The sequence below is a fragment of the Petaurus breviceps genome, unplaced genomic scaffold (genome assembly GCF_028583685.1).
Source record: "Petaurus breviceps papuanus isolate PSGF00001 unplaced genomic scaffold, PetGlider_PUasm1.0 181, whole genome shotgun sequence".
NCBI classification, from domain to species: domain Eukaryota; kingdom Metazoa; phylum Chordata; class Mammalia; order Diprotodontia; family Petauridae; genus Petaurus; species Petaurus breviceps.
Genome location: NW_027185784.1, coordinates 2,002,906 through 2,029,936, shown reverse-complemented (window position 1 = coordinate 2,029,936; position 27,031 = coordinate 2,002,906). Strand labels below are relative to the sequence as shown.

At 40.1% G+C, this 27,031-nt stretch overlaps 1 protein-coding gene across 4 annotated transcripts in view; it reads left to right on the top strand.

Moving 5' to 3' along the window:
- Positions 1–27,031, top strand: part of TSPAN12 (tetraspanin 12) — a 188,691-nt gene that overhangs the window by 72,077 nt on the left and 89,583 nt on the right. The window contains exon 1 of one of the 4 annotated variants that reach the window (XM_069087085.1): positions 26,270–26,617. The exons of the other annotated variants lie outside the window; for them this stretch is intronic. The gene's annotated coding sequence lies outside the window, so the exon portion shown is untranslated. Of the gene's footprint in view, positions 1–26,269; positions 26,618–27,031 lie in introns of those variants that run through there. 4 annotated transcript variants of the gene reach the window in all.

Sequence of the window (27,031 nt, the reverse complement as noted above, 5' to 3'; positions counted from 1 at the left end):
ATTTTAATTATTATTCTTTTTTTTTAAATAATTACATGTAAAATTACAGGTTTATGTTACATGTAAAAACACTTTTTAACACTTGGGTTTTTTTAAATTAAATTTATGTTTATTTTTAGTTTACATCATTCATTTCCACAAGATTTTGAGTTACAAATTTTCTCTCTGTTTCTACCCCAACCTCCACCCCAAAACAGCGATCCCAGTGTATACCCCCTCCCCCAATCTTCTCTCTCCTATATCCTCCCCCATCCCCCTCTTACTTTCCAGTAGGGCAAAATGGATCTCTATGCCCCAGTGCCTATATATCTTACTTCCCAGTTGCAGGTAAAAAAAATTTTATATATATATATTAAACATTTGATTTTAAAACTTTGAATTCCATATTCTTTCCCTTCCTCCCTTGTCACCCACCCTTACTGGGAAGATAAACAATTCAATATAAGTTGTACACGTGTAGCTATGAAAAACATTTCCATAGTAGATATATTGTGAAAGACTGACTATATTTTCCTCCATCCTATCCTGCCCCCAATTTGTTCTATTCTCTACTTTGCTTTTTTTTTTGGAGGGCAATTGGGGTTAAGCCACTTTGCCCAAGGTCACATAGCTAGTTTTTTGTGTTAATCTATTCTCTACTTTGACCCTGTCCCTTTACAAAAGTGTGTGCTTCCAACTTTCCTCCCCCTCCAGCCTGCCTTCCCTTCCGTCATCCCCCCTCTCATCCCCTTACCCCCTACTGTCCTGTAGGGTGAGATATGCTATTTAGTGTGTATGTCATTCCTTCCCTAAGCCAAATTCAATGAGAGTAAGGTTGACTCATTCCCTTTTGCCTCCCTGTTCTTCTTCTCCATTGTAACAGTTTTCCCTTGCCTCTTCTATATGAAATAATTAACCCCATTGTGTCTCTCCCCATCTCCTCTCATCATATTCCTCTCTCACCTCTCAATTTCACCTTTTAAGTATCATCCCTTACTATTCAATTGGTCCTGTGTCCCCTGTCTATATGTATACCTGTACACACACACACACACACACACACACACATATATATACACATTCACATATGTATTCATATGCCTATATACCCTCCTATATAGACATATATGTATGTATACACAACACACACACACACACACACACACACACATATATATACACACATTAATATTCCCTTCAACTATTTATATCAGCAATGCAATATTCACAATGCCTATGGAAATTGTAAATATGCTGACATGGTTATCAATCAAAAAATATGTCAGGTTTTCTATATGGGGGATAAAGCTGGAACATTTATTAAAATACCAAAAGACTGAGGCCCAAAGCCAGAAAGTCAAAGGCATCAGAGTAGTTATGAAATTGGCACAGGTAGATAAAGTAGAAAGCACCCACATTCTCAAGCGTTTAAAACAGAACAGGCTACGTCAGGCAAAGGTCCTCCTCTCCCCACTCACAGCAACCACCCAGCATCCAGGAAGCGTGCTCCCAGCAGCTCCGGCCCCTGGCAGTCCTCAGCAGGAGTCCTTAGCAGAAATTCTGGCTGACTCAAAAAGGGGTTTGAGCTTCCGCTGCCGCTGCCTCTGCTGCTGCTGCCGTTGCTACCACTGCTAGCCACCGCAGGAACTCTAGCTTGGCTTCTGCTTCCTCTTGCTCCACCCCTTCCTGCTACATCAGCAAGTCCAATGGGGCATGGAAGATCTTTAAATCCCATAACCCTTACATTAGGCCCCAAGATCTTTCATGTCCCTTACTTGACAAAAATACATTAGGAATAACTGGTGTCAACAAAATTTCACAACAATATAACAAGGATAGCACACAATAAACAGAGAAAACCATATTTTAGGGTGGGGCTATGTATGTACCCTTGTGGCAAGCTGTAATGGGAATGTAAATTTTAAAGATCTTCCCTGCCCCTAGGCTAAAGTGCACCTGGAGCCTGGGGTGGGAGGCTTATTTTTCAGTAGATACTTCTTGATTGGTCAGTGAGTCAATAAGGTTATTACATTCTCTGAGCTAGGAGAAGGCTATATAAGCCCTGATGTGCAGCTTTGTTTTGGGGCTCAGTTTGAGAAGTGTTCTGTGATTTGATCTGGATTCTGGGAAGCCGTTGTCCAGAGCCCCCAGGCTTTGAAAAACCCAGATGTTGAAACCCAGATGTTGATTTGGTTTGGATGTAATGGTTGGACGGTTTGACAAGCTGTCTACTTGATCTGTTTCTGTCTTGATAATTCTGTCTGTATACTTTGAAGTTCAGGGTGCTGACCTTTTTCCCCTGAACAAGGTAAAGGATATATGTCTGACTGATTAAAGTAATCTTGTTAACCCATTTTGAGTTGCTTTCCTTTATCAAAGCAGATCCAAGAACCTGTGTGAGCAGCCACCCTGGGGACGCTGGGGTGCTTGCTGCTATACAAGCGGGTAAAAGTATATTGTCTACCCTGCCAAGTGAAAGCAAATTGGTCTCATTGTTTAGGGTCTGTTGGGATGGTGAAGAAGGCATTTGCCAAGTCAATAACTGCATACCACGTCCCATCATATTTCTGGATCCTTTCTAATAAGGTGATGGTATCTGGAACAGCAGCATACAAAGAAGGAGTCACCTTATTCAACTGTCTATAATCCACAGTCATTCTCGATGTCCCATCTGATTTTCTTACTGGCCAGACAGGATTATTCCATCTTGTGGTTGTAGGGACTAACACTCCTGCTTCAACATATTCCTTTATAGTAGTGGTAATTTCATCTTGCCCACCTGGCACACGATACTGTTTTAAAGTAATTACTTCAGAAGGTTCAGGTAAAGTGATTGGGTCCATTTTTATTTTTCCCACTAAAACTATATTAATTCCTATCTTCCTTACAGCAAATTGGTATCTCCCTTCAGGTAAATTCAGAGTCATTCCTCTCAATACATCTATTCCAATGATGTATTCAGGAATGGGTACAACAACCACAGTATATTCTTTCTTAGGTAACTGCCCAATTTTCATTGTTATTTTAACTTGTCTGGCTGATATTTCAGCCCCTCCTAGACCTGTGATAGTAATAGGAGTTCCATGTTTAAACGTATCAGGGTTTCCATAGATAAGTGTGGCCTCAGCCCCAGTATCAAGCAGTGCCCTAGTCACAGTAGTTGATCCATTCTTCCAATATATTGTTAAACCAATATGGGGTCTGCAATCCCTTCTGCATATTTCTTTAATCTGGGCTGGGGCTTAGCCTATCTCCTATTCTCCCTGAAGGTGGGGCAAACTTGGATACAAAGATTCAGATTCAGAAGTACCTGCAGGGGTGGTTCCTGCTTCCCTATTCGTTCTAATGCTAAGTACCTTTTCTTGGTACAGCTTATACAGCTCTTTAGTTGGAATAACATCTATTCTTCTAAAGTCCATCCCTGCTCTTAATAGAGCAGTAAACAGTTCCCTTCTTGTTGGTCTATTTTGTCTCTGAATCCTCTGGCTGTTTACTCTTCTCTCTCGAGGAAATTTGTCTTTTTCCCATTCCCCTAGGTCACTTAATTGTGAAATCTTATCCAGTACCTCTGAAAGAGGGTGCCCTATTTCTCCAATTAATAGAGTCAGAATTAAGGTGCTTATATGCAGGAGGAGCCATCTTCACTATGATATTTCTATGAGGAACTCCTAGGGGGTATCATAATATGCATTTGCATCTCCAATCATGATAGCAGTTTTCATTACCTCCTCCTTTAGCTTTCTCATACAGTCTCTAAGTGAGTACCAGGGTCTGTCTCCCCTAGGCCACACAGATTCAGTAGGATATAGCTTCTTGCATCCCTCTGCAGCTAAAGCTAACAGATTCGTTTTATTGTTACCTCCTTGCATATGGTGATCCCTAAAAGCTTGGTGTACAGAAGGATTCTGACTGATACTTAGGAATTTTAAGCAGTTCTCACTGTCCAGTGTTACTTCCTCCAGCTACTTCATCAGTGATTCTTACTATCCAAGACACTAAAGACTCCCCCATTCTACTCAATATATCAGTGATCTCCTGTTGTGTGAAATCTTCAATTATCTCCCTGGACTCTGTTTTACCCCGGTGGTTCTCCTGTCTTCCTCTTTGTATGGGGAGAGCTTCTACATTAGAAGACACCTCATCTAACCTTGCTCCATTCTCCTCACACACATTCTCCTGGAAGCTGTCAGGGCAACTCTGCCCAGCTTGTACAAAATCTACATGTACATTTCTTCTGCTAGTTTTTTGCTTCCTTTTAGCTACATGAACAGTAGCTTGTTCCTGGACGACATGAGTCCCTCTAGCTCACTCTTCTGAATGCTATGACACAGAGGAATCCTCAGGCAGACTAGCTGACTCCCTAGCCATCCGAGCTCTTTCCTCCAGCAGCTTATCCCTACTTTTACACGATAACTTGTTAGCAGGACCCAGCCTCTCCTGCACACTCCTGCCAGTTCTTTGCCTGGTTCTATAAGTATTCCTTGCAAACATCTTTCCAAATCTCCAGATTCTCCCTCTTTTAGCCTTGGTTCCCAGTTTTCACAGGGCCCTGTGCTTTTGGCCCATTCTCTGGCTAGAGAGGAATAAGGCAAATCCTCCCATCCTGGAATAGCCATTTCTCCCTCTAAAGCCCCACTGCTTCCAAATAGAGGCCTGACATTTTGTGATCCCATCCTGGTTGCCAAATATATCAGTAATGCAATATTCACAATGCCTACAGAAATTGTAAATATATGGATGTGGTTATCAATCACAAAATATATCAGGTTTTCTATATGGGGGATAAAGCTGGAACATTTATTAAAATACCAAAAGACTGAGGCCCAAAACCAGAAAGTCAAAGCCATCAGAGTAGTTATGAAATTGGCACAGGTAGATAAAGTAGAAAGCACCCACATTCTCAAGCGTTTAAAACAGAACAGGCTACGTCAGGCAAAGGTCCTCCTCTCCCCACTCACAGCAACCACCCAGCATCCAGGAAGTGTGCTCCAAGCAGCTCCGGCCCCTGGCAGTCCTCAGCAGGAGTCCTTAGCAGAAATTCTGGCTGACTCAAAAAGGGGTTTGAGTTTCTGCTGCTGCTGCTGCCGCTGCTGCCACCACTGCTAGCCGCTGCAGAAACTCTAGCTTGGCTTCTGTTTCCTCATGCTCCACCCCTTCCTGTTATGTCAGGAAGTCCAATGGGGCATGAAAGATCTTTAAATCCCATAACCCTTACACTATTCTCATATTGAGAAAAGTTTAATAAGTTACTGTAATTGTTTTCCCATGTAGGAATATAAATAGTTCAATTTTTATAAATTCCTTATGATTTCTTTTTGCCTGTTTACCTTCTCATGCTTCTCTTGCTTCTTATATCTGAATGTCAAATTTTCTGTTCAGCTCTAGTTTTTTCATCAAGAATGCTTGAAAGTCCTCTATTCCACTGAATGGCCATATTTTCCCATGAAACATGATATTCAGTTTTGCTAGGTAGGTGATTCTTGGTTTTAATCCGAACCCCTTTGACCTCTGGAATATTCTATTCCAAGCCCCTCAGTGTAGAACCTGCCAGATCCTGTGTTATCCTGATTGTTTTCCCTTGCCTCTTCTATATGAGATAATTTACCCCATTCTATCTCTCCCCATCTCCTCTCACTATATTACTCTCTCACTTGTTAATTTTACCTTTTAAATATTATCCCTTCCTATTCAACTGGTCCTATGCCCTCTGTCCATGTATACTGTACACATATATACACACTCACATATGTATTCATACGCCTATATACCCTCCTATATAGACATATGTATGTATGTCTATATATACATATGTATGTATATATGCATATACATACATGTACACACATATATGTATACATATATACACATATATATACACACATTTCTATTCCCTTCAATCATTTTCATACTGAGAAAAGTTTCATAAGTTACAATTATCGTTTTTCCATGTAGGAATGTAAGTAGTTCAACTTTGATAAGTTCTTTATGATTTCTTTTCTGTTTACCTTCTCATGCTTCTCTTGCTTTTTGTATCTGAATGTCAGATTTTCTATTCAACTCTGGTTTTCTCATCAAGAATGCTTGAAAGTCTTCTATTTAATTGAATGACCATATTTTCCCCTGAAACATGTGTAATGCGAATGTAAATTTTAAAGATCTTCCCTGCCCCTAGGCTAAAGTGCACCTGGAGCCTGGGGTGGGAGGCTTGTTTTTCAATAGATACTTTTTGAATGGCCAGTGGGTCCAAAAGGTTGTTACATTCTCTGAGCCAGGAGAAGGCTATATAAGCCCTGATGTGAGGCTTTGTTTTGGGGGCTCACTTTGAGAAGTGTTCTGTGATTTGATCTGTATTCTGGGAAGCCGTTGTCCAGGGCCCCCCCGGCTTTGAAAAACCCAGATGTGGAAACCCAGATGTTGACTGGGTATGGATGTAATGGCTGGACAGTTTGGAAATCTGTCTACTTGATCTGTTTCTGTCTTGATAATTCTGCCTGTATACTTTGAAGTTTGGGGTGCTGACCTTTTCCCCTGAACAAGGTAAACAATATATGTCTGACTGATTAAAGTAAGCTTGTTAACCCATTTTGAGTTGCTTTCCTTTAACAAAGCAGATCCAAGAACCTGTGTGAGCAGGCACCCTGGGGATACTGGGGTGCTTGCCGCTACAACATGATACTCAGTTTTGCTGGGTAGGTTACCCTTTGTTTTAATCCCAGCTCCTTTGCCCTCTGGAATATCATATTCCAAGCCCTTTGATCCCTCAGTATGGAAGCTGACAGGTCCTGTGATATCCTGATTGTGTTTCCACAGTATTCAAATTGTTTCTTCCTGGCTGCTTATAATATTATCTCCTTGATCTGGGAACTCTGGATCCTGGCTATAATATTCCTAGGAGTTTTCTTTTTGCAATCTTTTCAGGAGGTGATCGGTAGATTCTTTCAACCTCTATTTTGCCCTCTGGTTCTAAAACATCAGGGCAATTTTCCTTGAGAATTTCTTGAAGGATGATTTCTAGGTTCTTTTTCTGATCATGGCTTTCAGGTAGTCCAATAATTTTAAAATTATCTCTCCTGGATCTATTTTCCATGTCAGTGGTTTTTACCATGAGGTATTTTACATTGCCTTCTATTTTCATTTGTTTGGATCTGGTAATTGTATCTTGATTTCTCATAAAGTCACTGACTTCCATTTGCTCCAATCTAATTCTGAAGGAGTTATTCTCTTCAGTGAGCTTTTGAGATTCTTTTTCCATCTGGCAAATTTGGCTTTTTAAGAAGCATTCTTCTCCTCATTTGGCTTTTTGAGCCTTTTTTGCCTTTTGAGTTAGTCTATTTTTTTTAAAGCAATTGGGGTTAAGTAACTTGCCCAAGGTTACATGGCCAGTTATTTTGTGTGGGTTTTAAATATCTGAAGCCAGAACCAATCCCAGGTCCTCCCGACTCCGGGGTCGGTGCTCTTACTCACTGCGCCACCTAGTCACCCCAAGCTAATCTCTTTTTTTAAGGTGTTATTTTCTTCAGTCAGTTTGTTGACTCTCATTTTATAATTTTCTTGCTTCATTCTCATTTCTCTTCCCAATTTTTCCCCCACTTCTCTTATTTGGTTTTCAGAATCCTTCTTAAGCTCCTCTATGGCCTGTAAGCAGCTTCTTATTTTGTTGGAAGCTTCTGGTGCAGGATTTCTGACTTCATTGTCTTCCTCCTATTCCATGCCCTGATCCTTTTTGTCCCCAAAAAGGAAATCCAAAGTCAGACCACTTTGCTTGCCATGTTTCCCTCACTTGCTCATGTTGCCACTCAACAATTACTTGACTTTTGAGCCTTTTGCCACAGTAGAACTCTGCTACCAGAGGGGGTCGCTTCGTCCCAAATTTCTGGGGTTTTCTCAGCTGCTGGAGATATTTGTTGGCTCCCCTCTCTTATGCCTCCTCAGGCTCTGGCAAACTAGTCATGCAACCCAGGACCTCCACCCTAGACTGCAATCCAGATTCAAGCAAGTTAAAGCAAGAGTGATTATCCCTCAGATTGGTTGCTTGGTCCTCCTACAATCTGCAGGCCTGGAGCTCTGAAGTAGCTATGTGGCAGTGGCTGCACAGCTGCAGCACCTCAGCTTCTTCTTGCCATGGGAGAGCAAAGGCCGGATCGCACACCTAAACTCTCAGGTCTCAAAGTCCACACTGCACTGACCTCTCACTTTGTCCTTAGCATCTATGGATTGATAATTCTGGAAACCACCACAGCTGCTGGTGATCCACTCTCCCAACGTCCCTCCAGCTGGGGCTGGTCGTGGCTGCCCTGAGGCTAAAACCTCAGTCTCACAGGGTTGGGCTCAGCTCCCAGAGCTCTGTGCTGTCCTCTTCCTGCCGGCCTGCCGGGCTATCTTCAGTGGGAGGTTAGTTTCTCCCTGTCACTTTGTGGGTTCTGTAGCTTTAAAGTTTGTTTAGAGAAATTTTTTACATGTATTGGAGGAGGTCAAAGTGGGAGCCCTCCAGAAGTCCTGTTTCTACTCTGCCATCTTGGCTCTGCCCCATTAACAATTGTTTTTAAAACTTTAAGTTCCAAATTCTCTCTTTCCTTCCCTCCCTCCTTCCCTACCCTTAACCTCTTATTGAAAAAGCAAGCAATTCAATATAGGTTATACATGTGTAGTCATGCAACACTTTTCCATAATAGTCAAGTTGTGAAAGAAAACATAGAGAAAAATATCCTCAAGAAAAATAAAGAAAGTTTTAAAAAGTATGTTTTGATCTCTATTCAGACACTTTCAGTTCTTTCTCTGGGGCTGGGTAGTGTTTTTATTCATAAATCCTTCAGAGTTCTCTTGGATCATTGTATTGCTGAGAATAACCAAGTTATTCACAGCTGATCATCTTACAATATTGCTGTTATTTTGTACACAGTATGTTTCACTTTGGATTAGCTCATGTAAGTCTTTCCAGGATTTTCTGAAGCATCCTGCTGATCATTTCTTATAGCACAATATTATACCATCATAATCACATAGCACAATTTGTTTAGCCACTCCCCAACTGATGGACATTCCCTCAATTTCCAGTGCTTTGCTACCGGAAAAGAACTGCTCTAAATATTTGTGTACATCTGGTTTATTTTACTTTTTGGGTTTTTTTTTAAATCTCTTTTGGGATACAGACCTAGTAGTGGTATTACTAGGTCAAAGGATATGCATGGTTTTATAACTCTTTGCACATAGTTCAAAATTGTTCTACAGAAGAGTTGTACCATTTCAGAACTCCACCAACATTGCATTAATGTCTCATTTTTCCCACATCACCTCCAGCATTGGTCATTTTACTTTTCTGTCCTGTTAGCTAATCTAATAGGTATGAGGTAGTGGCTTAGAATTGTTTTAATTTGTATTTCTCCAATCAATAGTGAGTTAGAATATTTTTTCATATGACTTTGATTACTTCATCTGAAAACCATTCATGTCTTTTGATCATTTATCAATTGTGGAATGGCTCTTATTTTTATAATTTTGACTTCTCGATATGTTTTAGAAATGAAACCTTTATCAGAGAAACTTGCTTCAAATTTTTTTTAACAGTTACTATTGCTAACTATTTCCCTACATCCTATTACCCCCCATTTATTCTGTTATCTCTCTTCTTTCACCCTGTTCCTCCTCAAAAGCATGTTGCTTTTGACTATCCCTCCCCTAATCTGCCCTCCTTCCTATGACCCCTACCCTTCATTTGTCCTCTTCCCCTCCTACTTTCTTGTAGGGCAAGAGAAATTTCTATATCCAATTGAGTGCATGTACTATTCCCTCTTTGAGCCAATTCTGATGAGTGTAAGGTTTACCCATTCTCCCCTTTCCCCCTCCACTATAAGATTTTTCTTACCTCTTTTATGTGAGATAACTTACTCCATTCTACCTCTCCCTTTCTTCTAGTACTTTCCTCTCTCACACCTTACTTTTACTTTTTTAGGTTATCATCCATTCATATTCAACTGAAACCTGTGCCCTTTGTCTACATAAACTCCTTTTAACTGCCCTAATAATGAGAAATTTTTTACGAGTTACAAATATCATCTTTCTATGTAATAATGTAAACAGTTTAACCTTATTAAGTCCCTTATGATTTCCCTTTCCTGTTTACCTCTTTATGCTTCTTTGAGTCTTGTATTTTACAAATTTTCTATTCAGCTCTAGTCTTTCCATCAAGAACTTGAAAGTCTTCTATTTCATCAAATATCCATTTTCCTCCTGAAGGCTTATACTGTTTTGCTGGGTAGTTGATTCTTGGTTATAATCCTAATTCCTTTGCCTTTCTGAAGACCATATTCTAAGCCCTCCGATCTTTTAATGCAAAAGCCTCTAAATGTTGTGTTAACCTAACTGTGGCTCCACAATACTTAAATTGTTTCTTTCTGTCCACTTTTAATATTTTTTCCTTGACCTGGGAGCTCTGGAATTTGGCTATAATATTCCTTGGAGTTTTCATTTGGGGATCTCTTTTAGGAGGTGATTGGTGAATTCCTTCAATTTCTATTTTACTCTCTGGTTCTAGAATATTAGGAAAGTTTTCCTTGAAAATATCTTGAGGGGTGGCCAGGTAGCACAGCGAGTAAGAGCACTGGCTCCAGTGTCGGGATGACCTAGGAATTGAATCCAGGCTCAGACACTTAGCACCCACCCAGCAACACCTGGCTGTGTAACCTTGAGCAAGTTACTTAACCCCAATTGCTTAGGGGTGGCCAGGTGGCTCAGCAAGTAAGAGCACTGGCCCCAGTGTCGGGATGACCTGGGGATCGAATCCGGGCTCAGATACTTAGCACCACAACCAGAAATAACTGGCTGTGTAACCATGAGAAAGTTACTTAACCCCAATTGCTTTTAAAAAAATGTCTTGAAAGATGATATGTAGGCTTTTTTTTTTATTGTGGCTTTCAGGAAGTCACATAATTTTAAACCATCTCTCCTGGATCTATTTTCCAGGTCAATTGTTTTTTTCCAATGAGATATTTCACATTGACTTTTTTTTCATTTTTCCATTCTTTTGGTTTTGTTTTATAATTTCTTGATTTCTCATAAAATCACCAGCTTCCATTTGCTGCATTCTAATTTTGAAGGAATTATATTCTCCACTGAGCTTTTGTACCTCTTTTTCTACTTGGTCAATTCTGCTTTTTAAGACATTCTTCCCCTCAATTTTTTTTTTTTACCTCTTTTACCATTTGGTCTGGTCTGGTTTTTAAGGTGTTATTTTCTTCAGTCTTTTTTTATATTTCTTCAGCATTTTTATTTTCTTCAGTATTCAGCTGTTCACTTTTTTCATGATTTTCTTGCATCATTTTCATTTCTCTTCCCAATTTTTCCTCTATCTCTCTTACTTGATTTTCAAAATCATTTTTTACTTTTTCCATGGCCTGAGACTAATTTATATTTTTCTTGAAGGCTTTGGATATAGGAGCTTTGACTTTGTTATCTTCTGAGTGTATGTTTTGATCTTCCTTGTCACCATAGTAACTTTCTATGGTCAGAACTTTTTTCTTTTCTTTGCTCATTTTCCTAGCCTATTGCTTGACTTTTGCGCTTTGTTAAAGTAGGCCTCTGCTTCCAGGGTGTCTAATATACACACATGTACACATACACACACGCATATATAGTCAAGTGGTAAAAAGAATGTTTCTTGGGAACCACTCTTTGGAAAAGGTCTAAGTAACTATTTTAAGTGATACCTCTTTTCCCTATTTGAAGAGTTTCTGGGGTTTTTTTATGAAAATAATCTTAGGTGGTAGAAAAAGCAGCTTTGAGGATTGGAACTATGTTAGATACTAATTTTGTACCTCTTAACACCATCTATCATGATAGTGAACAATATTAGCCCTTAATAAATATTTGTTAAGTTGAATTGAATTGAATTGAATTATTGGTACTAATGTCAAAATATGGAATGCATTTGAATTTCTGACTAGGATCAGAAGTTTGATTTGCAAAAAATTAAAGAAGAGAAACTTTAAACAGGATTCACTTCTCCTCAATACTCTCTCTCTGTTCTTTAGGGGGATAGATTGTCATAAAGATAAAAGTAAATAATGTATATAGTGGGGAATTTATCTATTCCTTGAGTAGGTGAGAAAGAAAGTGAGACATGGGATAAGCCTCTGAGAAGGTATCACCTATAGGTATCACTGCTTTGTAGTGGATAGAAGTCTGGAGTTGTAATTAGGAAGATAGATGTTCAAATCCTTACTTTAACCTTGAGGATCATAGATTTAGAGTTGGAAGGGAGAGTAGAGGCCACTTATTCCTAAGCCCTTCATTTTATAAATGAAGAAAGTGAGTCTAAAAAAGACTAAGTAAATTATCCAAGGTCACACAGCTAGGAAGTGCCTGAGGTTATAACTTCCATCAGGTCACAGAATTAATTATTTTTATTTTCTATCTCCAGTATATAGTAAAGTACCCAGCACATAGTGGACCAGGCTTAATTCATGCATATTAACAGATTCATTCTTCTCAACATAATGCAAATGATCCTGTGATCATTTGAATTCAAATTTATCATTTAAAAATCTTTATTGAACAGCAATAGATAAAGACAAAGCACTGTGTTAAAATCTACAAAAGTGCATCTCCAAGAAGAACTAGAGATTAATGAAACCATTTCAGGTATTAGGAAATAATGTAAACTACATTAAAGAGGAGGAGGGGCAATTCCATTCAATGACCATTTATTAAGTGTCTATTATGTGCAAGGAGTTGTCATTATACCAGTTTGCCTGAAGTAGAGGATCTTAATAAGTGAACAATTGAAAATAAGACTGGAATGGCTCACTGGGATGAAATTGCATAGGCCCTTGAATGCCAGGCTAAAATCTGTGTTTTACACATCAACTCATCTACCAATTAATAAGCATTAAATGAGCATTTACTATGTGCCAGACACTATAGTAAAGACTGGGGATAAAAAGACAAAAATGTCCTTGCTCTCCAAGAGTTTACATTCTCAAATACATAGAGAACTGAGTCAATAAGTATACAAATGATTCCCTAATTGATAAATGGTCAAAGAATGTGAACAGGCAGTTTTCAGACAAAGAAATCAAAGCTATCTATATATGAAAAATGCTCTAAGTCATTATTGCTTAGAAAAATGCAAATTAAAACAACTCTGAAGTACCATGTCACACCTGTCAGATTGGCTAATATAAAAGAAAAAGAAAATGGTAAATGTTGGTGGGGATGTGGGGACACCAACACATTGTTGATAGATTTGTGAACTGATCCAACCATTCTGGACAGCAATTTGGAACTATGCCCAAAGGACTATAAAACTGAGTATACCTTTTCACGCAACAGTAGCACTATTAGTGTTATATCTCAGATTTTTAAAAAGGAAAAGGATCTATATGTACAAAAATATTTAGAGCAGCTCTTTTTGTTGTGACAAAGGAAATTAAGGGGATGGCCATCAATTGGGGAATGACTGAACAAGCTGTGGTATATGATTGTGATAGAATGCTATGGTGTTAAAAGAAATGATTAGTAGGATGCTTTCAGAAAAACCTTGAAAGACTTATATGAACATCTGATGAAAAGTGAAGTGAACAGAACCAGGAGAACATTATATGCAGTAGAAACAATATTGTACAATGATCATCTGTGAATGACTTAGCTATTCTCAGCAATACAATGATCCAAGACAGTTCCAAAGAACTTAGGATGAAAAATGCTATCCATTTCCAGAGAAAGAACTGATGGAGTCTAAATGCAGTTTGAAACATACTTTTTTCCCTTTATTTTAATTTTTTTTGGTCATTGTTTTCTTTCACATTGATTTGTGAATCATTTCATTCGCATATTTTGTGAATGCATGATTTCACATGATTGATATGGAAATATGTTTTACATGATTGTACATGTATAATCTATATAAAATTGCTTGCCATCTCAGAGAAAGAAGTGGGGAAGGAAGGAGGGAGAGAAATTTGGAACTCAGAAATTTAAAAAAAAGAATGTTAAAAACTGTTATAGGTATTGGAAAAAATAGAATATTAAAAAATGCAAAAAAGACTTTACATCCTAATGGAGGAGATAACATGTACATATATAGGCATATACACAATACAAACCAAATATATTCAAAGGCATCTTAGAGGAGGGAACACTAGCAGTTGAGTAAACCAGGACAAGCCTCCTATAGAAAATGGTGGTTGAGCTTAGTCTTGAAAGAAGCTATGGACTCCAAGAGACAGAAGTGAGGACAGAGAGCATTCCTGAGCAATCAGAGCAAAGACATGGAGAAGGGTGATAGAGTGTGGTGTGTGAGAAAAGCAAGTAGAACAGAATTTCTAGGACATATGTCAAATTGAGGGAATTAATGGATCAGAAAAGTTAAGACTGGATTAGGTTATAAGGAGCTTTAACTGTCAAACAGAAGTTTATATTTGATCCTAGAGGTAATGGGAGCCATTTGAGTTTCTTCAGCAGGAGGGTGGGTTGTTTAGACCTGCACTTTAGGAATATAACTTTGATGACTGTGTGGTGGATGAATTGGAATGGGGAGAGATTTGAGGCCAGGAAGTCAGTTGGGAGCTTATTCCCTTAGTGTAGTATAGCAGCAAGCACCCTAGCATACTCAGGGTGGCTGCCAACACAGGTTCTTATATCTGCTTTTTTAAAGGAAAGCAACTAAAAATGGGTTAACAATATTGCTTTAATCAAACACATGTCATTTACCTAGTTCATGGGAAAAAGATCAGCACCCTGAACTTCAGAGAATATAAACAAGTTACAAGCAGAAGTTACAAGCAGACAGAAACAGATCAGCAGACAGGCTTCCAGCTGTCTGACCATTAATTACATCCATACCTAGTCATTTACCAGAGAGGGAAGCACCAACATCTGGGTTTTCAAAGCCAGGGAGTTCAACAGCTGCCCAGAGTCTTATCTGGTCCAATCACATAACTCTTCTCAAATTGAGCCCCAAAGCAAAATCTCACATCGGGGTATACATAGCCTTCTCCTGGCTCAGAGAATATCACAACCCTCTTGACCCACTGCCCAATCACACAGCACCAAAGTGTGGGCATTCCTGAAAAACAAGCTTCCCACCACAGGCTCCATGTGTCCACATTCAGCCTATTAGGGGGCAGAGTATATTTTCAAATCAAGTAAGGTTCTCAGAGTCACTTAAGCCTATCAAAGGGCCTAGGGGCAGGGAAGATCATAGATTCCTATTCCCATAACATGTAGGCCTGGTAATGAGGGCCTGAACTAGAATGGTAGCTGTGTGAGTGGAAAGAGGCGCATATGATAAATGTCTTGAAAGTTGGAACAAGATTTGGCAACTGGTTGAATATTTAAGGTGAGTGAGAGTGAGGAGTTGAGGAAGAAGCTGGTGGACTGGGTGACCAGCTCATCAAGTAATGCCCTTGATAGTAATATTGAAATTCAGAAGAGAGGTAGGATTGGGAATTGGAGGAGAGATAACGAATTCTTTTTTGAATGTGTTGAGATTGAGATGCCTAAAGGACTAAGTGACATTAGTTCTCAGCATTCAATAGACAATTTGTGCCACAAGCCTAGAACTCAATAGAGACATTAAGGTTGTATATAGAAATTTGAGAGTCAGTTGCAGAGAGTTGATAATTCAACCTATGGAGTTGATTTTCAGAGAAAAGAGATAATATGCCTTCCTTGACTTAGAAAAGAAGGAAATTTTTTTTTTTCTGTAGTAGAAAGAAAGCTGGATTTGAAATCAGGAAACTGTGTTCAAATCCTGGCTCTTTCTATACAAGTCACTTTATTTATTTGTTTCCTTGCCTGTGGAAAGAAGATTAGATAAGTAAGGTCCGTTTCAGCTTTAAATCGAAAATCTCATAACTGGAAATAATATCGTATCTTTCATGTCATTCAGTCCAAAATAGGACTGCATTAGCCACATAAAGAATTCAAAAGCTACATTATCTTCATACACAAAATGATGTACAAGATTGAGATAATTAGGGAGATGATGTAGGTCACAAAAATGTTAGGGAATTATTTATTCAGATTTGAATAGAAAGTGTTTTTCTTGTTCTTTGGTAGATCTTGAATCATGAGCAAATGCTGCAATTATGTATTTCATTTTCCATATGTATAGATAGAACCATCTGAAAGGTCAACTAGATCACAGTAATGTATATTGATGAGGCTGATTTCATTGGGCTGCATTACTCATCTAAATCTATGAGAATTTTGTCACTTACATCCATTCATAAATGGCAGAAAACCTAAGAATTATATAATGTCTAGCTTGGTTAAGCACACAGTGTCACTTGAAAAGCCCCTGCTTCTTTTGCCAGAAGCAATAACTGTTTCCCAGAGTTCACATCTTTTCATTTGTAGTAGGAATAGCATAATTTGGTATTGCATATTGAAGCCAAGTTAAATAAAACCTGAAATATATTTAGAGCATTCTAGGGTTTTCCAAGAATTCATTGGTGAGCACTGCCCAACTTTCCATAACCGAACATGTAAAATGTATTGATGCTGCATAGGAACATATTCTAACAGGACAGAGAGGCAGAGGATCTTAAATATTCTACTTAGAACTTGGAATCAGGAGACCTGTGTTCTTTTCCTGATTTTGTCATTAAGGTGATGCTTTTTTTTTAACTTTGAAAGACTTGTTTCATCATCTCAGAGACAAAAGTTTTGAGGGATCCATGTCACAGTGGGAAAGGTGCTGTAATGGTAGGAAAGAGAACTGGGTTATGATCATGACATTGTCATTTGTCATTTGTGTGACCATGGGAAAATGATACAAAATCACTGGATCACATAGGCTGTCTCATTTCCTGTATAAAGAGGGATCCAAATGAGATGATTGCTAAAGTCCTCTTGAGCTCTAAGATTATATCTATATTGGTTAACTAGTTTGCTAAAGTTTGTGCCTATAAAGAAGGGCATATATAATTATCCCCTTAAGACCGAAGATACTGTGTGCAGATAGCACAAGGAACATATTGTTCCATTTGGCATTCTTGATGGATTTTACTGACTGTCTGTAATGTAATGCCAAGGAAAGGCAACTTCCCAAGGTTCAGAATACCAGCATAGGTGCTCTCCATTTTATTCAGTGACAAACCAAGAACAGAGAAGATCAAAACATGACATCATTCCAAATACAGCATTTACTAAGCATGATTAAATAATCTCCAAGTACTACCCCACCCCAGGACCTTCCAATCATTCAGTCAATTACAAAGTCCCTGGTCTAAATACTTCTCCACCCCTAGGCTATACCTTAATTTAGTCCACCACAAAGTCCCTCTTCTCAAATGGAGATTAGTTTCCAAACATAAGGTCAAAAGTTCCCCACCCCTGGATCACAATTGAATCTACCCCAGAGTTACATCAAGTTTAAACACAGCACTTAATACCCAAATGGAGGTCTTTTCTTCATCTTGACTCGAGGCAAGTTCTCAGCAATCTTAGTTCCTGGGGAGACAAGGCTTAGCAAGGCCACAAGATACATTGCCAGTCCCTTCGTTAATTCATCCTCTGTCTGTAGAACAGTCCTAGAACCCCTGAAAACATTAGCAAAACCCTCTCCTAGGATTTCTGTAAACATACAACAAGAAAATCCTTCTTCAGGGCTTCTGAACCAACAGAAAGGTTCCCAGATCCCTGCAACAACAGCACTGTCCTTCACCAGTGGACAGTATTCACTCTGTCTGCAGGACAGTCTCCAGACCCCTGCAACAACAGCACTGTCCTTCACCAGTGGACAGCATTCACTCTCTGTCTGCAGGACAGTCTCAGGGCTTCTTAGCAAACAGCCAGGTTCCAGGACTTCTTCAACAGGACAGTCTTTCACCAGTGGACAAATCTGGCAAAACAACATCAAAACAGACAGACAAAGTACCAGCAAAACAGCCATGTCTCCTCAGTCCTTGGCAGCTCAGGGGGCAGGTCTCAAAAGTCCAGGGCAATTCAAAGCGGCCACCAGCAATTCTCTTAGTCTCTCTCTCTCTCCACGAGGTGCTGCTTCCAAGAAAAAAGGTCTTCTGCCTCTCTCTTGTGTCTCTCCAAATCTACGTCACCAGCTCCTCCCAGTTCAGGACTTTCTTTTCACATCAACAAGCCCATCCCACAGGTGGGATTAACAAGCTCTGGGTTTTAACACAATCAATTTGAAAACCAAGCCAATACAGGGGGAACTTTAAATGCCATTACTATCACACTGTCCATATCTCCTCTTTATGTCATTTTCAGAAGTAACTTTTAGAAGGAAGCATTAGAACCAGCAACAAGCGCACATTATTGCCTCTGGGTATTTTCTTTTCTTTCCTCTTTTCCTTCCTTCCTTCCCCCTGCCCCTTCTCCTCCTCCTTCTTTGAAATTTTCAGGTTTTTTTTTTAAAGCAATTAGGGTTAAGTAACTTGCTCAAGGTTACACGGCCAGTTATTATTTCTGGGTGTGGTGCTGAGTATCTGAGCCCGCATTTGATCCAGGTCATCCCAACACTGGAGTCAGTGCTCTTACTCACTGAGCCACCTGGCTGCCCCTAAGCAATTGGGGTTAAGTAACTTGCTCAAGGTTACACGGCCAGGTGTTTCTGGGTGGGTGCTAAGTGTCTGAGCCCGGGATTTGATCTCCAGGTCTTCTCAACACTGGAGCCAGTGTTCTTACTCGCTGTGCTACCTGGCCGCCCCTGAAATTTTCAGTTTAACTTAAGTTTAAAGCTCAATGTGAGCAATGCAGTTCAGCAAGCATTTATTAATTGTCATCTGTGTTCAAGGCACTCTGTTAGCAGCTGGGAATACAAAGACAAAAATGAAAAACTCTCTACTTCGGGGGCATGCAGTAATAAAGTAAGAAAAAAGAAAATAAAGGAAAATATCCTGCCCTCAGGATTTTGCTTGTGCAAAACCATAGAGACAGATATCATGTATAAGGAAGAGCAGCGGGCTGACTGAATCATGAGGAGAGATATTCGGGTAGTAGAATCAGTAAGACCTGGCAACTGATTGGCTATAGGGGATGAAAGAGAGTAAAGAGTGGAGGATGGCTGAGGTTGCAAGCCTTGTTCACTTGAAGGATGGTGGTAGTCTCCACAGAAATAGGAAATCAATAGTATTCTATGTGCTAGGTGCTATGCTTGGCTCTGTTCATTAAAAAAATAACAATAAAAGGCTGCTTATTCTCCAGGACCTAACATTCTATTAGTGGAGACAACTTATATGTTTGTATATACATGTATATGCATATATATCAGCAATGCAATATTCACAATGCTTATGGCAATTAAAAATATGCTGATGTGGTTATTAATCACAAAATATATCAGGCTTGCTATATGGGGGATAAAGGTAGAACATTTATTAAAACACCAAATGACTGAGTCCCAAAACCAGAAAGTCAAAGCCATCAGAGTAGTTATGAAATTGGCACAGGTAGATAAAGTAGAAAGCACCCACATTCTCAAGCCTTTAAAACAGAACAGGCTACCTCAGGCAAAGGTCTTCCTCTCCCCACTCACAGCAACTACTCAGCATCCAGGAAGCATGCTCCTAGCAGCTCCAGCCTCTGGCAGTCCTCAGCAGGAGTCCTTAGCAGAATTTCTGGCTGACTCAAAAAGGAGTTCGCACCTCAACCTCCACCTCGGCCGCTACCACTGCTGCTGGCGCTGGCGCTGTCGCCACCACTGCAGGAACTCTAGCTTGGCTTCCACTTCCTCTTGCCTTACCCCTTTCTGCTATGTCAGCAAGTCCAGTGGGGCATGGAAGATCTTTAAATCCCATAACCCTTACAGCATACATATATACAAAATACACATAAGGTAATTTGGAAGAGGAGCAAAGATAAGGTCAAAAAAAGTTTTGTGTAGAGGGTGGCACTTGAGCTGAGTTTTGATAGAAACAAAGGGCATCCACCCATGTTCATTAAAGGTCAGTGACTATTATTACCTCAGATCTAATATGAAACAATTGGTTTGACATTTTAATACCCTTCGCAAACTTGTCACTTTCCAGTCTTTCACTTTAGTGAAAGTTTTTCTAGTCTTAGACTTTAGTCCTTTAATGTTCTGATCCACCCACAACTACATTCGTGTTTAACACAGGACCCTCCATCTCCTGACCATTCTCCTCCTGGGACTGTTCTCCCTCATCACCCCCTCCTCTTGAATATCCTGGCTTCCTTTATAGCTAAAACCCCTCATCTTGGGCCTTTTATCCCCTCATACTGATAGAATCTTCCTTCCAAAATGATCTTCTGTCTACTCCATATTTATATATAATAGTTATTTGCATGTTGTCTCCTCAATTAGAATATGAACTCCTTTAGCACTCAATGTATTTTTGCCCTTTTTTTATATCCTTGGTTTTTTTTAAATTAATTTTTATGTTTATTTTTAGTTTACATGATTCATTTCCACAAGATTTTGAGTTACAAATTTTCTCCCCATCTTTCCCTGTCTACCACCCCAAAACAGCAATCCCACTATATATAATGCCATGCTCAGAAGCTTTCCAGAGGACTGCTACTCTGAACAGTTTTTAAGGTTCTGATTAGACAGTATAGTGAACACTATTTATTCCATAACAAATCAAAGCAAAACTTTCACAAAAAATCAAGGTACAGCATTCACAATATTACAACTTATATTCACAAACAGCTTATCATTAAAATGGCCACATAGTTTTCACCAAAGTGGTCACAATATTTAGAACAAAGAACAATCATCTCAAAGTACAATAGTCAAAGTCTTCCACTCATGGGGCAAAGTCTTAAGTTAACTCAATCAGTATCACAATATAGTCTCAAAGTACAATAGTCAAAGTCTTCCCTAATAGAGCACTCTTAAGTTAACTCAATCAGTCACTTATTCAAAGTCTTAACAAAGAACAAGCAAGTCAAAGTATAGTCAAATAAAATAATAGTCAAAGTCTTCCACTCATGGGGCAACTTGATTAACTCAATCAGTCATTTATTCAGCAATCAGTTACTAAGTATCATAAACAAACCCTGCACCCCTAGGTCACTAGTAAACTAGAATTTCATCATTACTCAGTACCCAGGGAGAAGTTTTTCATCTTGACTGGGGGCAGTTCTCAGATTTCCTGGATCCCCTTCCATGGTCCCAGATTCTACCAGAATTCACCAGACTGTTGCCTGGCTTTAATGGCATACAGCTCCCAGTTCCTTGTCCAGCTCTCTGGGTAGGTCCTGCTCCACAATGAAGTTCACAGGGTCTGGTCCACATCAGATCCTTCACCTGCTTCAGGGAATTCAAGGCTCAACCAAGCCACAAAGTCTCAGCATCCCAGTCATGCTTCCTCAGTCACCTGGGCTCCTGACTCCTGGCTCTGGGCTCCTGTTCAGAAAAAGCTCCACCATGACAAGTTCTCAGGAAATTCTAGCTCAGTACTTCAATTGCTTTTCTGTAGCTGTTCTGCCACCAGATACTGGTCTCAAGAAATTCTGACTGTGCCTCTCTGGGGCTTTTCTTATATAAATAGCACTAGCTACTTCCTGTTTTAGCCAACCCCTTCCTGTTATGTCAGCAACAGGAGACAGGAGTTCATACTTAATGTTTTCCCGACAGAGGCTTGATCAATTACTAAGTGCTAAGTACCTGCTACCTATGCCAACACAGAGGGATCTTCAAATTCAAATTACATTACCATTATACTATATACCCCCTCCCCCAATCTGCTCTCTCCTATATCCTCTTTCATCCCCCCTCCAACTTTCCAGTAGGGTGTAGCGGCAAGCACCCCGGCGTCCTCAGGGTTTGCTGCTACCACAGGTTCTTGGATCTGCTTTGTTAAAGGAAAGCAACTCAAAATGGGTTAACAAGCTTACTTTAATTAGTCAGATATATATCGTTTACCTTGTTCAGGGGAAAAAGGTCAGCACCCCAAACTTCAAAATATACAGACAGAATTATCAAGACATTAACAGACCAAGTAGACAGCTTTCCAAACTGTCCAACCATTACATCCATACCCAGTCAACATCTGGGTTTTTCAAAGCTGGGGGACTCTCAACAACGGCTTCCCAGAATTCAGATCAAATCACAGAACACTTCTCAAAGTGAGTCCCAAAACAAAGCTACACATCAGGGCTTATATAGCCTTCTCCTGGCTCAGAGAATGTAACAACCTTATTGACTCACTGGCCAATCAAGAAGTATCTACTGAAAAACAAGCCTCCCTCCCCAGGCTTCAGGTGCACTTTAGCCTAGGGGCAGGGAAGATCTTCCAAATTTGCATTTCCATTACATAGGGCAAGATCTCTATACCCTAGTGCCTGTATATCTCATTTCCCAGTTGCATGTAAAAATAATTATGTGTGTATATATATATTCTAAACATTTGATTTTAAAACTTTGAATTCCAGATTCTTTCCCTTCCTCCCTTGTCACTCACCCTTACTGGGAAGATAGGCAATTCAATATAGGTTATACATGTGTAGCTATGCAAAACATTTCCATAGTGGATATATAGTGAAAGACTGACTATATTTTCTTCCATCCTATCCCGTCCCCCACTTATTCTATTCTATATTTTGACCCTGTCCCTTTTCAAAAGTGTGTGCTTCTAACTTCCCTCCCTACCAACCTGGCCTCCCCTCCATCATCCCCGCTCTCGTCCCCTTACCTCCTACTCTCCTGTAGGGTGATACCCTATTTAGTGGTATGTTCTTCCCTCCTTAAGCCAATTTCAATGAGAGTAAGGTTGACTCCTTCCCTTTTGACTTCCTGTTCTTCCCCTCCATTGTTAACAGTTTTCCCTTACTTCTTCTATATGAGATAATTTACCCCATTCTGTCTCTCCCTGTCTCCTTTCATGAAATTCTTCTCTCACCTCTCAATTTCACCTTTTAAGTATCATCCCTTCCTATTCAATTGGTCCTGTGCCCTCTGTCTATGTATACCTGTACACATATACACACACTCACATATATATTCATACGTCCATATGCCCTCCTATATAGACATATATATATATATATATATGTATACACACACACATTTACATTCCCTTCAATTATTTTCATACTGACAAAAGTTTCATAAGTTACAATTATCATTTTTCTGTGCAGGAATGTAAATACTACAACTTTGATAAGTTCCTTATGATTTCTTTTCCCTGTTTACCTTCTCATGCTTCTCTTGTTTCTTGTGTCTAAATGTCAAATTTTCTATTCAACTCTGATTTTTTCATCAAGAATGCTTGAAAGTCCTTTATTTCATTGAATGACCATATTTTCCCCTGAAACAGGATACTCAGTTTTGCTGGGTAGGTGATTCTTGCTTTTAATCCCAGATCCTTTGACCTCTGGAATATCATATTCTAAGCCCTTTGATCCCTCAATGTAGAAGCTGCCAGGTCCTGTGTTATCCTGACTGTGTATCCATGGTATTCACATAGTTTCTTCCTGGATGCTTGTAATATTTTTTCCTTGATCTGGGAACTCTGGATCCTGGTTATAATATTCCTAGAAGTTTTCTTTTTGCGATCTTTTCAGGAGGTGATCGGTAGATTCTTTCAACCTCTATTTTGCCCTCTGGTTCTAAAACATCAGGGCAATTTTCCTTGAGAATTTCTTGAAGGATGATTTCTAGGTTCTTTTTTTGATCATGGCTTTCAGTTAATACAATAATTTTAAAATTATCTCTCCTGGATCTATTTTACAGGTCAGTGGTTTTTACCCTGAGATATTTCACATTGCCTTCTATTTTTCATTTGTTTGTATCTGTTTAATAGTATCTTGATTTCTCATAAAGTCACTAGCTTCCATTTTCTCCAATCTAATTCTGAAGTAGTTATTCTCTTTAGTGAGCTTTTGAAATTCTTTTTCCATCTGGCAAATTGGCTTTTTAAGGCATTCTTCTCCTCATTGGCTTTCTGAGCCTCTTTTGCCATATGAGTTAGTCTATTTTTTAAGGTGTTATTTTCTTCAGTCAGGTTGTTGACTCTTTTTTCATGATTTTCTTGCATCATTCTCATTTCTCTTCCCAATTTTTCCTCCACTTCTCTTATTTGGTTTTCGAAATCCTTCTTAAGCTCCTCTATGGCCTGTAATCAATTCATATTTTTCTTAGAAGCTTTTGGTGCAGGAGTTCTGACTTCATTGTCTTCCTGCCGTTCCATGCTTTTATCCTTTTTGTCCCCCAAAAAGGAATTCAAAGTTGGATTGCAGTGCTTGCTTTGTTTCCTTTGCTTTCTCATGTTGCCTCTCATTTACTTGAATTTTGAGCTTTTTGCCACAGTAGAACTCTGCTTCCAGAGAGGAGAGCTTTGTCCCAAATTGCTGGGGGTTTCTCAGCTTCTGGAGCTATTCATTGGCTCCCTTCTCTCAAGTACCCACACACTCTTGCTCACTGGTCACACACCCCAGGACCTCCACCCTAAACTACAATCCATATCCAAGCAGGTTAAAGCAAGAGCCATTACCCCTCAGAATGGATATGCTGAGTTGGAAATATGGAGGGTATATCCAGTCTGAAATGTTTGACAGGTGACCAGTGATTCAGGACAGGAACTCAGGAGTCATTTTCATGGAGAAGATAATTAAACCTGTAGGAGCCAATGAAGTCACCAAGTAAGAGATCATTGAGACAGAAGGCTGTGGAAACAGCCATAGTTTAGGAGGCTTTGTATGGATAAAGAACCAGCAAAGGAGACAGAGAAAGGGAATCAGATAGGTAGGAGGAGAACCAAAAGAGAACAGTTTTGAGAATACCCAGAGAACAAAAATTATCCAGGAGGAAAGAGTGGTCAGTGGTGTCAGGTGTTACCCAGAGTTCAAGAAGCATAGATTGAGAAAAGGCCAACAGATTTGACAATTAAGAAATTTTTACTGACTTTGGAGTGAGGAGTTTTAGTTGAGTTTGGATTCCAAATAGGAAACAGCTGAAATGTTCATGGGAAGCTAGGAAGTGAACATTTTCCAGGTATTTGACTATGAAAGGGAGGTTATAGGTTGAAAGGATTTGGGAATCTAGTGAGTTTTGTTGTTGTTGTTGTGGGTGGAGGGGATTAGGCAGAATACCAAAGAGGGCTTTCCTATAGGCTTAGAGAATTTTTACTTCCCACCTGTGCCTCAGAGAACTGGACTTTTTGTGAAAGTTAATAAGATAGACCCAATGGAAGAAACTTGCCATAGGGACTATTTGTTCAGTCGATCAGTGTGACCCCATTTTTGTTGACCCCATTTGTGGTTTTCTTGGCAAAGATACTGAAGTGGTTTGCCCTTTCCTTCTCCAGCTCATTTTACACATGAGGCAACTGAGGCAAACAAGGTTAAGTGGCTTGCCCACAGCTAATGAAAGTCAGAGGTCAGATTTAAACTCAGGTCTTTCTGACTCCAGGCTGGGAGTTCTATAAACCTCTGCACTACCTCTTAATAGTCAAATCTTCAACTATTTAAGAGATAATTTGGAACAGTGATATTTTGAAGTGTACACAGAACTTCTTTTTGCTTCCAAAAAATGCACAGTATGTTTTTGAGATAGTGTCTAGTGTCTTGTATTAATATTATATGAATAAATTATGCTTCTAGTTTTGAAATAATTCAGATTTCCAAAGATCAGTCACAGGGTACAAGCTTCAGATAAATGTAGTAGCTTAAATTTAGAACCCAACTTTATTGGGGGGGGGGGCGGATTTTGATGTCACTTATTTGAGGAAAGAAAAAGGGTTTGCCCTACCTGGTGTTAAAGACCTCAACAATCAGTCATTCAACAAGCAATTACTAAATCCCTGCTATGTGTAAGGAATGTGAGGCATACAAAGGCAAAATAATACCCAATCTTATTAATGTAAATGTTATTAATGCACATTTACTACGGGTGTGGCCTTCCTCAGGCAAGTCATTTGACCTCCCTGGGCCTCAGTTTACTCATCTTTAAAGCTAGAGTTGAATTAGATGGCCTTGTTCCACGCAGAGTTCTAAAGTCTTTTGAAACGCATGAAAAAAAAATAATCAAGAATAGAAGAGAGATCATGCCTACAGCAACAGTTAGCAGTTTTAGGGATCAACAAATATGTTTAATGCAGAGATTGACTATACTTCCATCTCCACCCACAAATACCTACTGTGAAAGCCCAGTGAAAGTTAGGATATGATACAGGTATTACTTCTGTCCCCCAAGACTAGCTTTCCAAAGGGGTGCCACTAGACTGGTTTCCACACTGTCTCCTAGTTCCCCCCCTTTTTTCCTGGGGGCTGCCCCTGCTGGGAGAAGGTGTGTCCTGGGGATACTTGTGCTCCCGGGAACGGGGCAACTAGAAGAACGCCCACTAGGACCCAACCAAGATCAGCAGCTTGCCCGGAGCATGCGCTGCAGACTTTGTGCAGCTGGCCACGGCTGTTGCAGCCGCTGCCTCTTCGTCTAGTCTGTCCGGGACTTGGAGAGTTGGCTAGGGCTGGGGAGGGACAGCGGCTCTGGGAGGCGGCTGAGCTGCCGAGACTTTCCAGCAACTGCTGCCCAGCGCTTTTTCCCCCAGGCGGCGGCTGGGGGGGGGGGGGAAGGAAGAGGAGGAAGCGTCTCGTCCCGTAGCCAATGCTACGCTGCAGGGCTCCCTGTGGCGCGTTGCTGCCCCGATGAGTCCCCACAGTGTGTCCCCGACAGTCCTTGGGCGGGAGTGGGGGACGGAGTCTAGCGCCCGCGGTGAGTGACAGGGTCTCTCTCTCTTTCTCTCTTCTTCCTCTCCCTCTCCCCAATGCGGTCGCCAGGGGCTAGTCTGCAGCTCCTGCCTCCCCGGAGGTATTGGAAGCCTTCCGAATGGCAAGCTAAACTACTTAAAGATGGGATTTCGTTTTCCTCCTACTTTGTGCTGCTCTCCTCCTGGGCTCTTTTCTCCTTTCCCTGTTTCCAGGTTCTTGGAGTAGGCATTAGGAGTGGGCATTTGGTGGTGGGTTGGGAGTATCGGGAAGATTTGGCTTGGTTGGCAGCTGTACTCTGTTTAGAGTAACATTGGGGCAGGGGCGGGGGAGTGGGGGGAGGTGGAGGAGGGTGGGAAGAAAGAGAGAGACTCTGTGTGTGTGTGTGTGTGTGTGTGTGTGTGTGTGTGTGTGTGTGTGT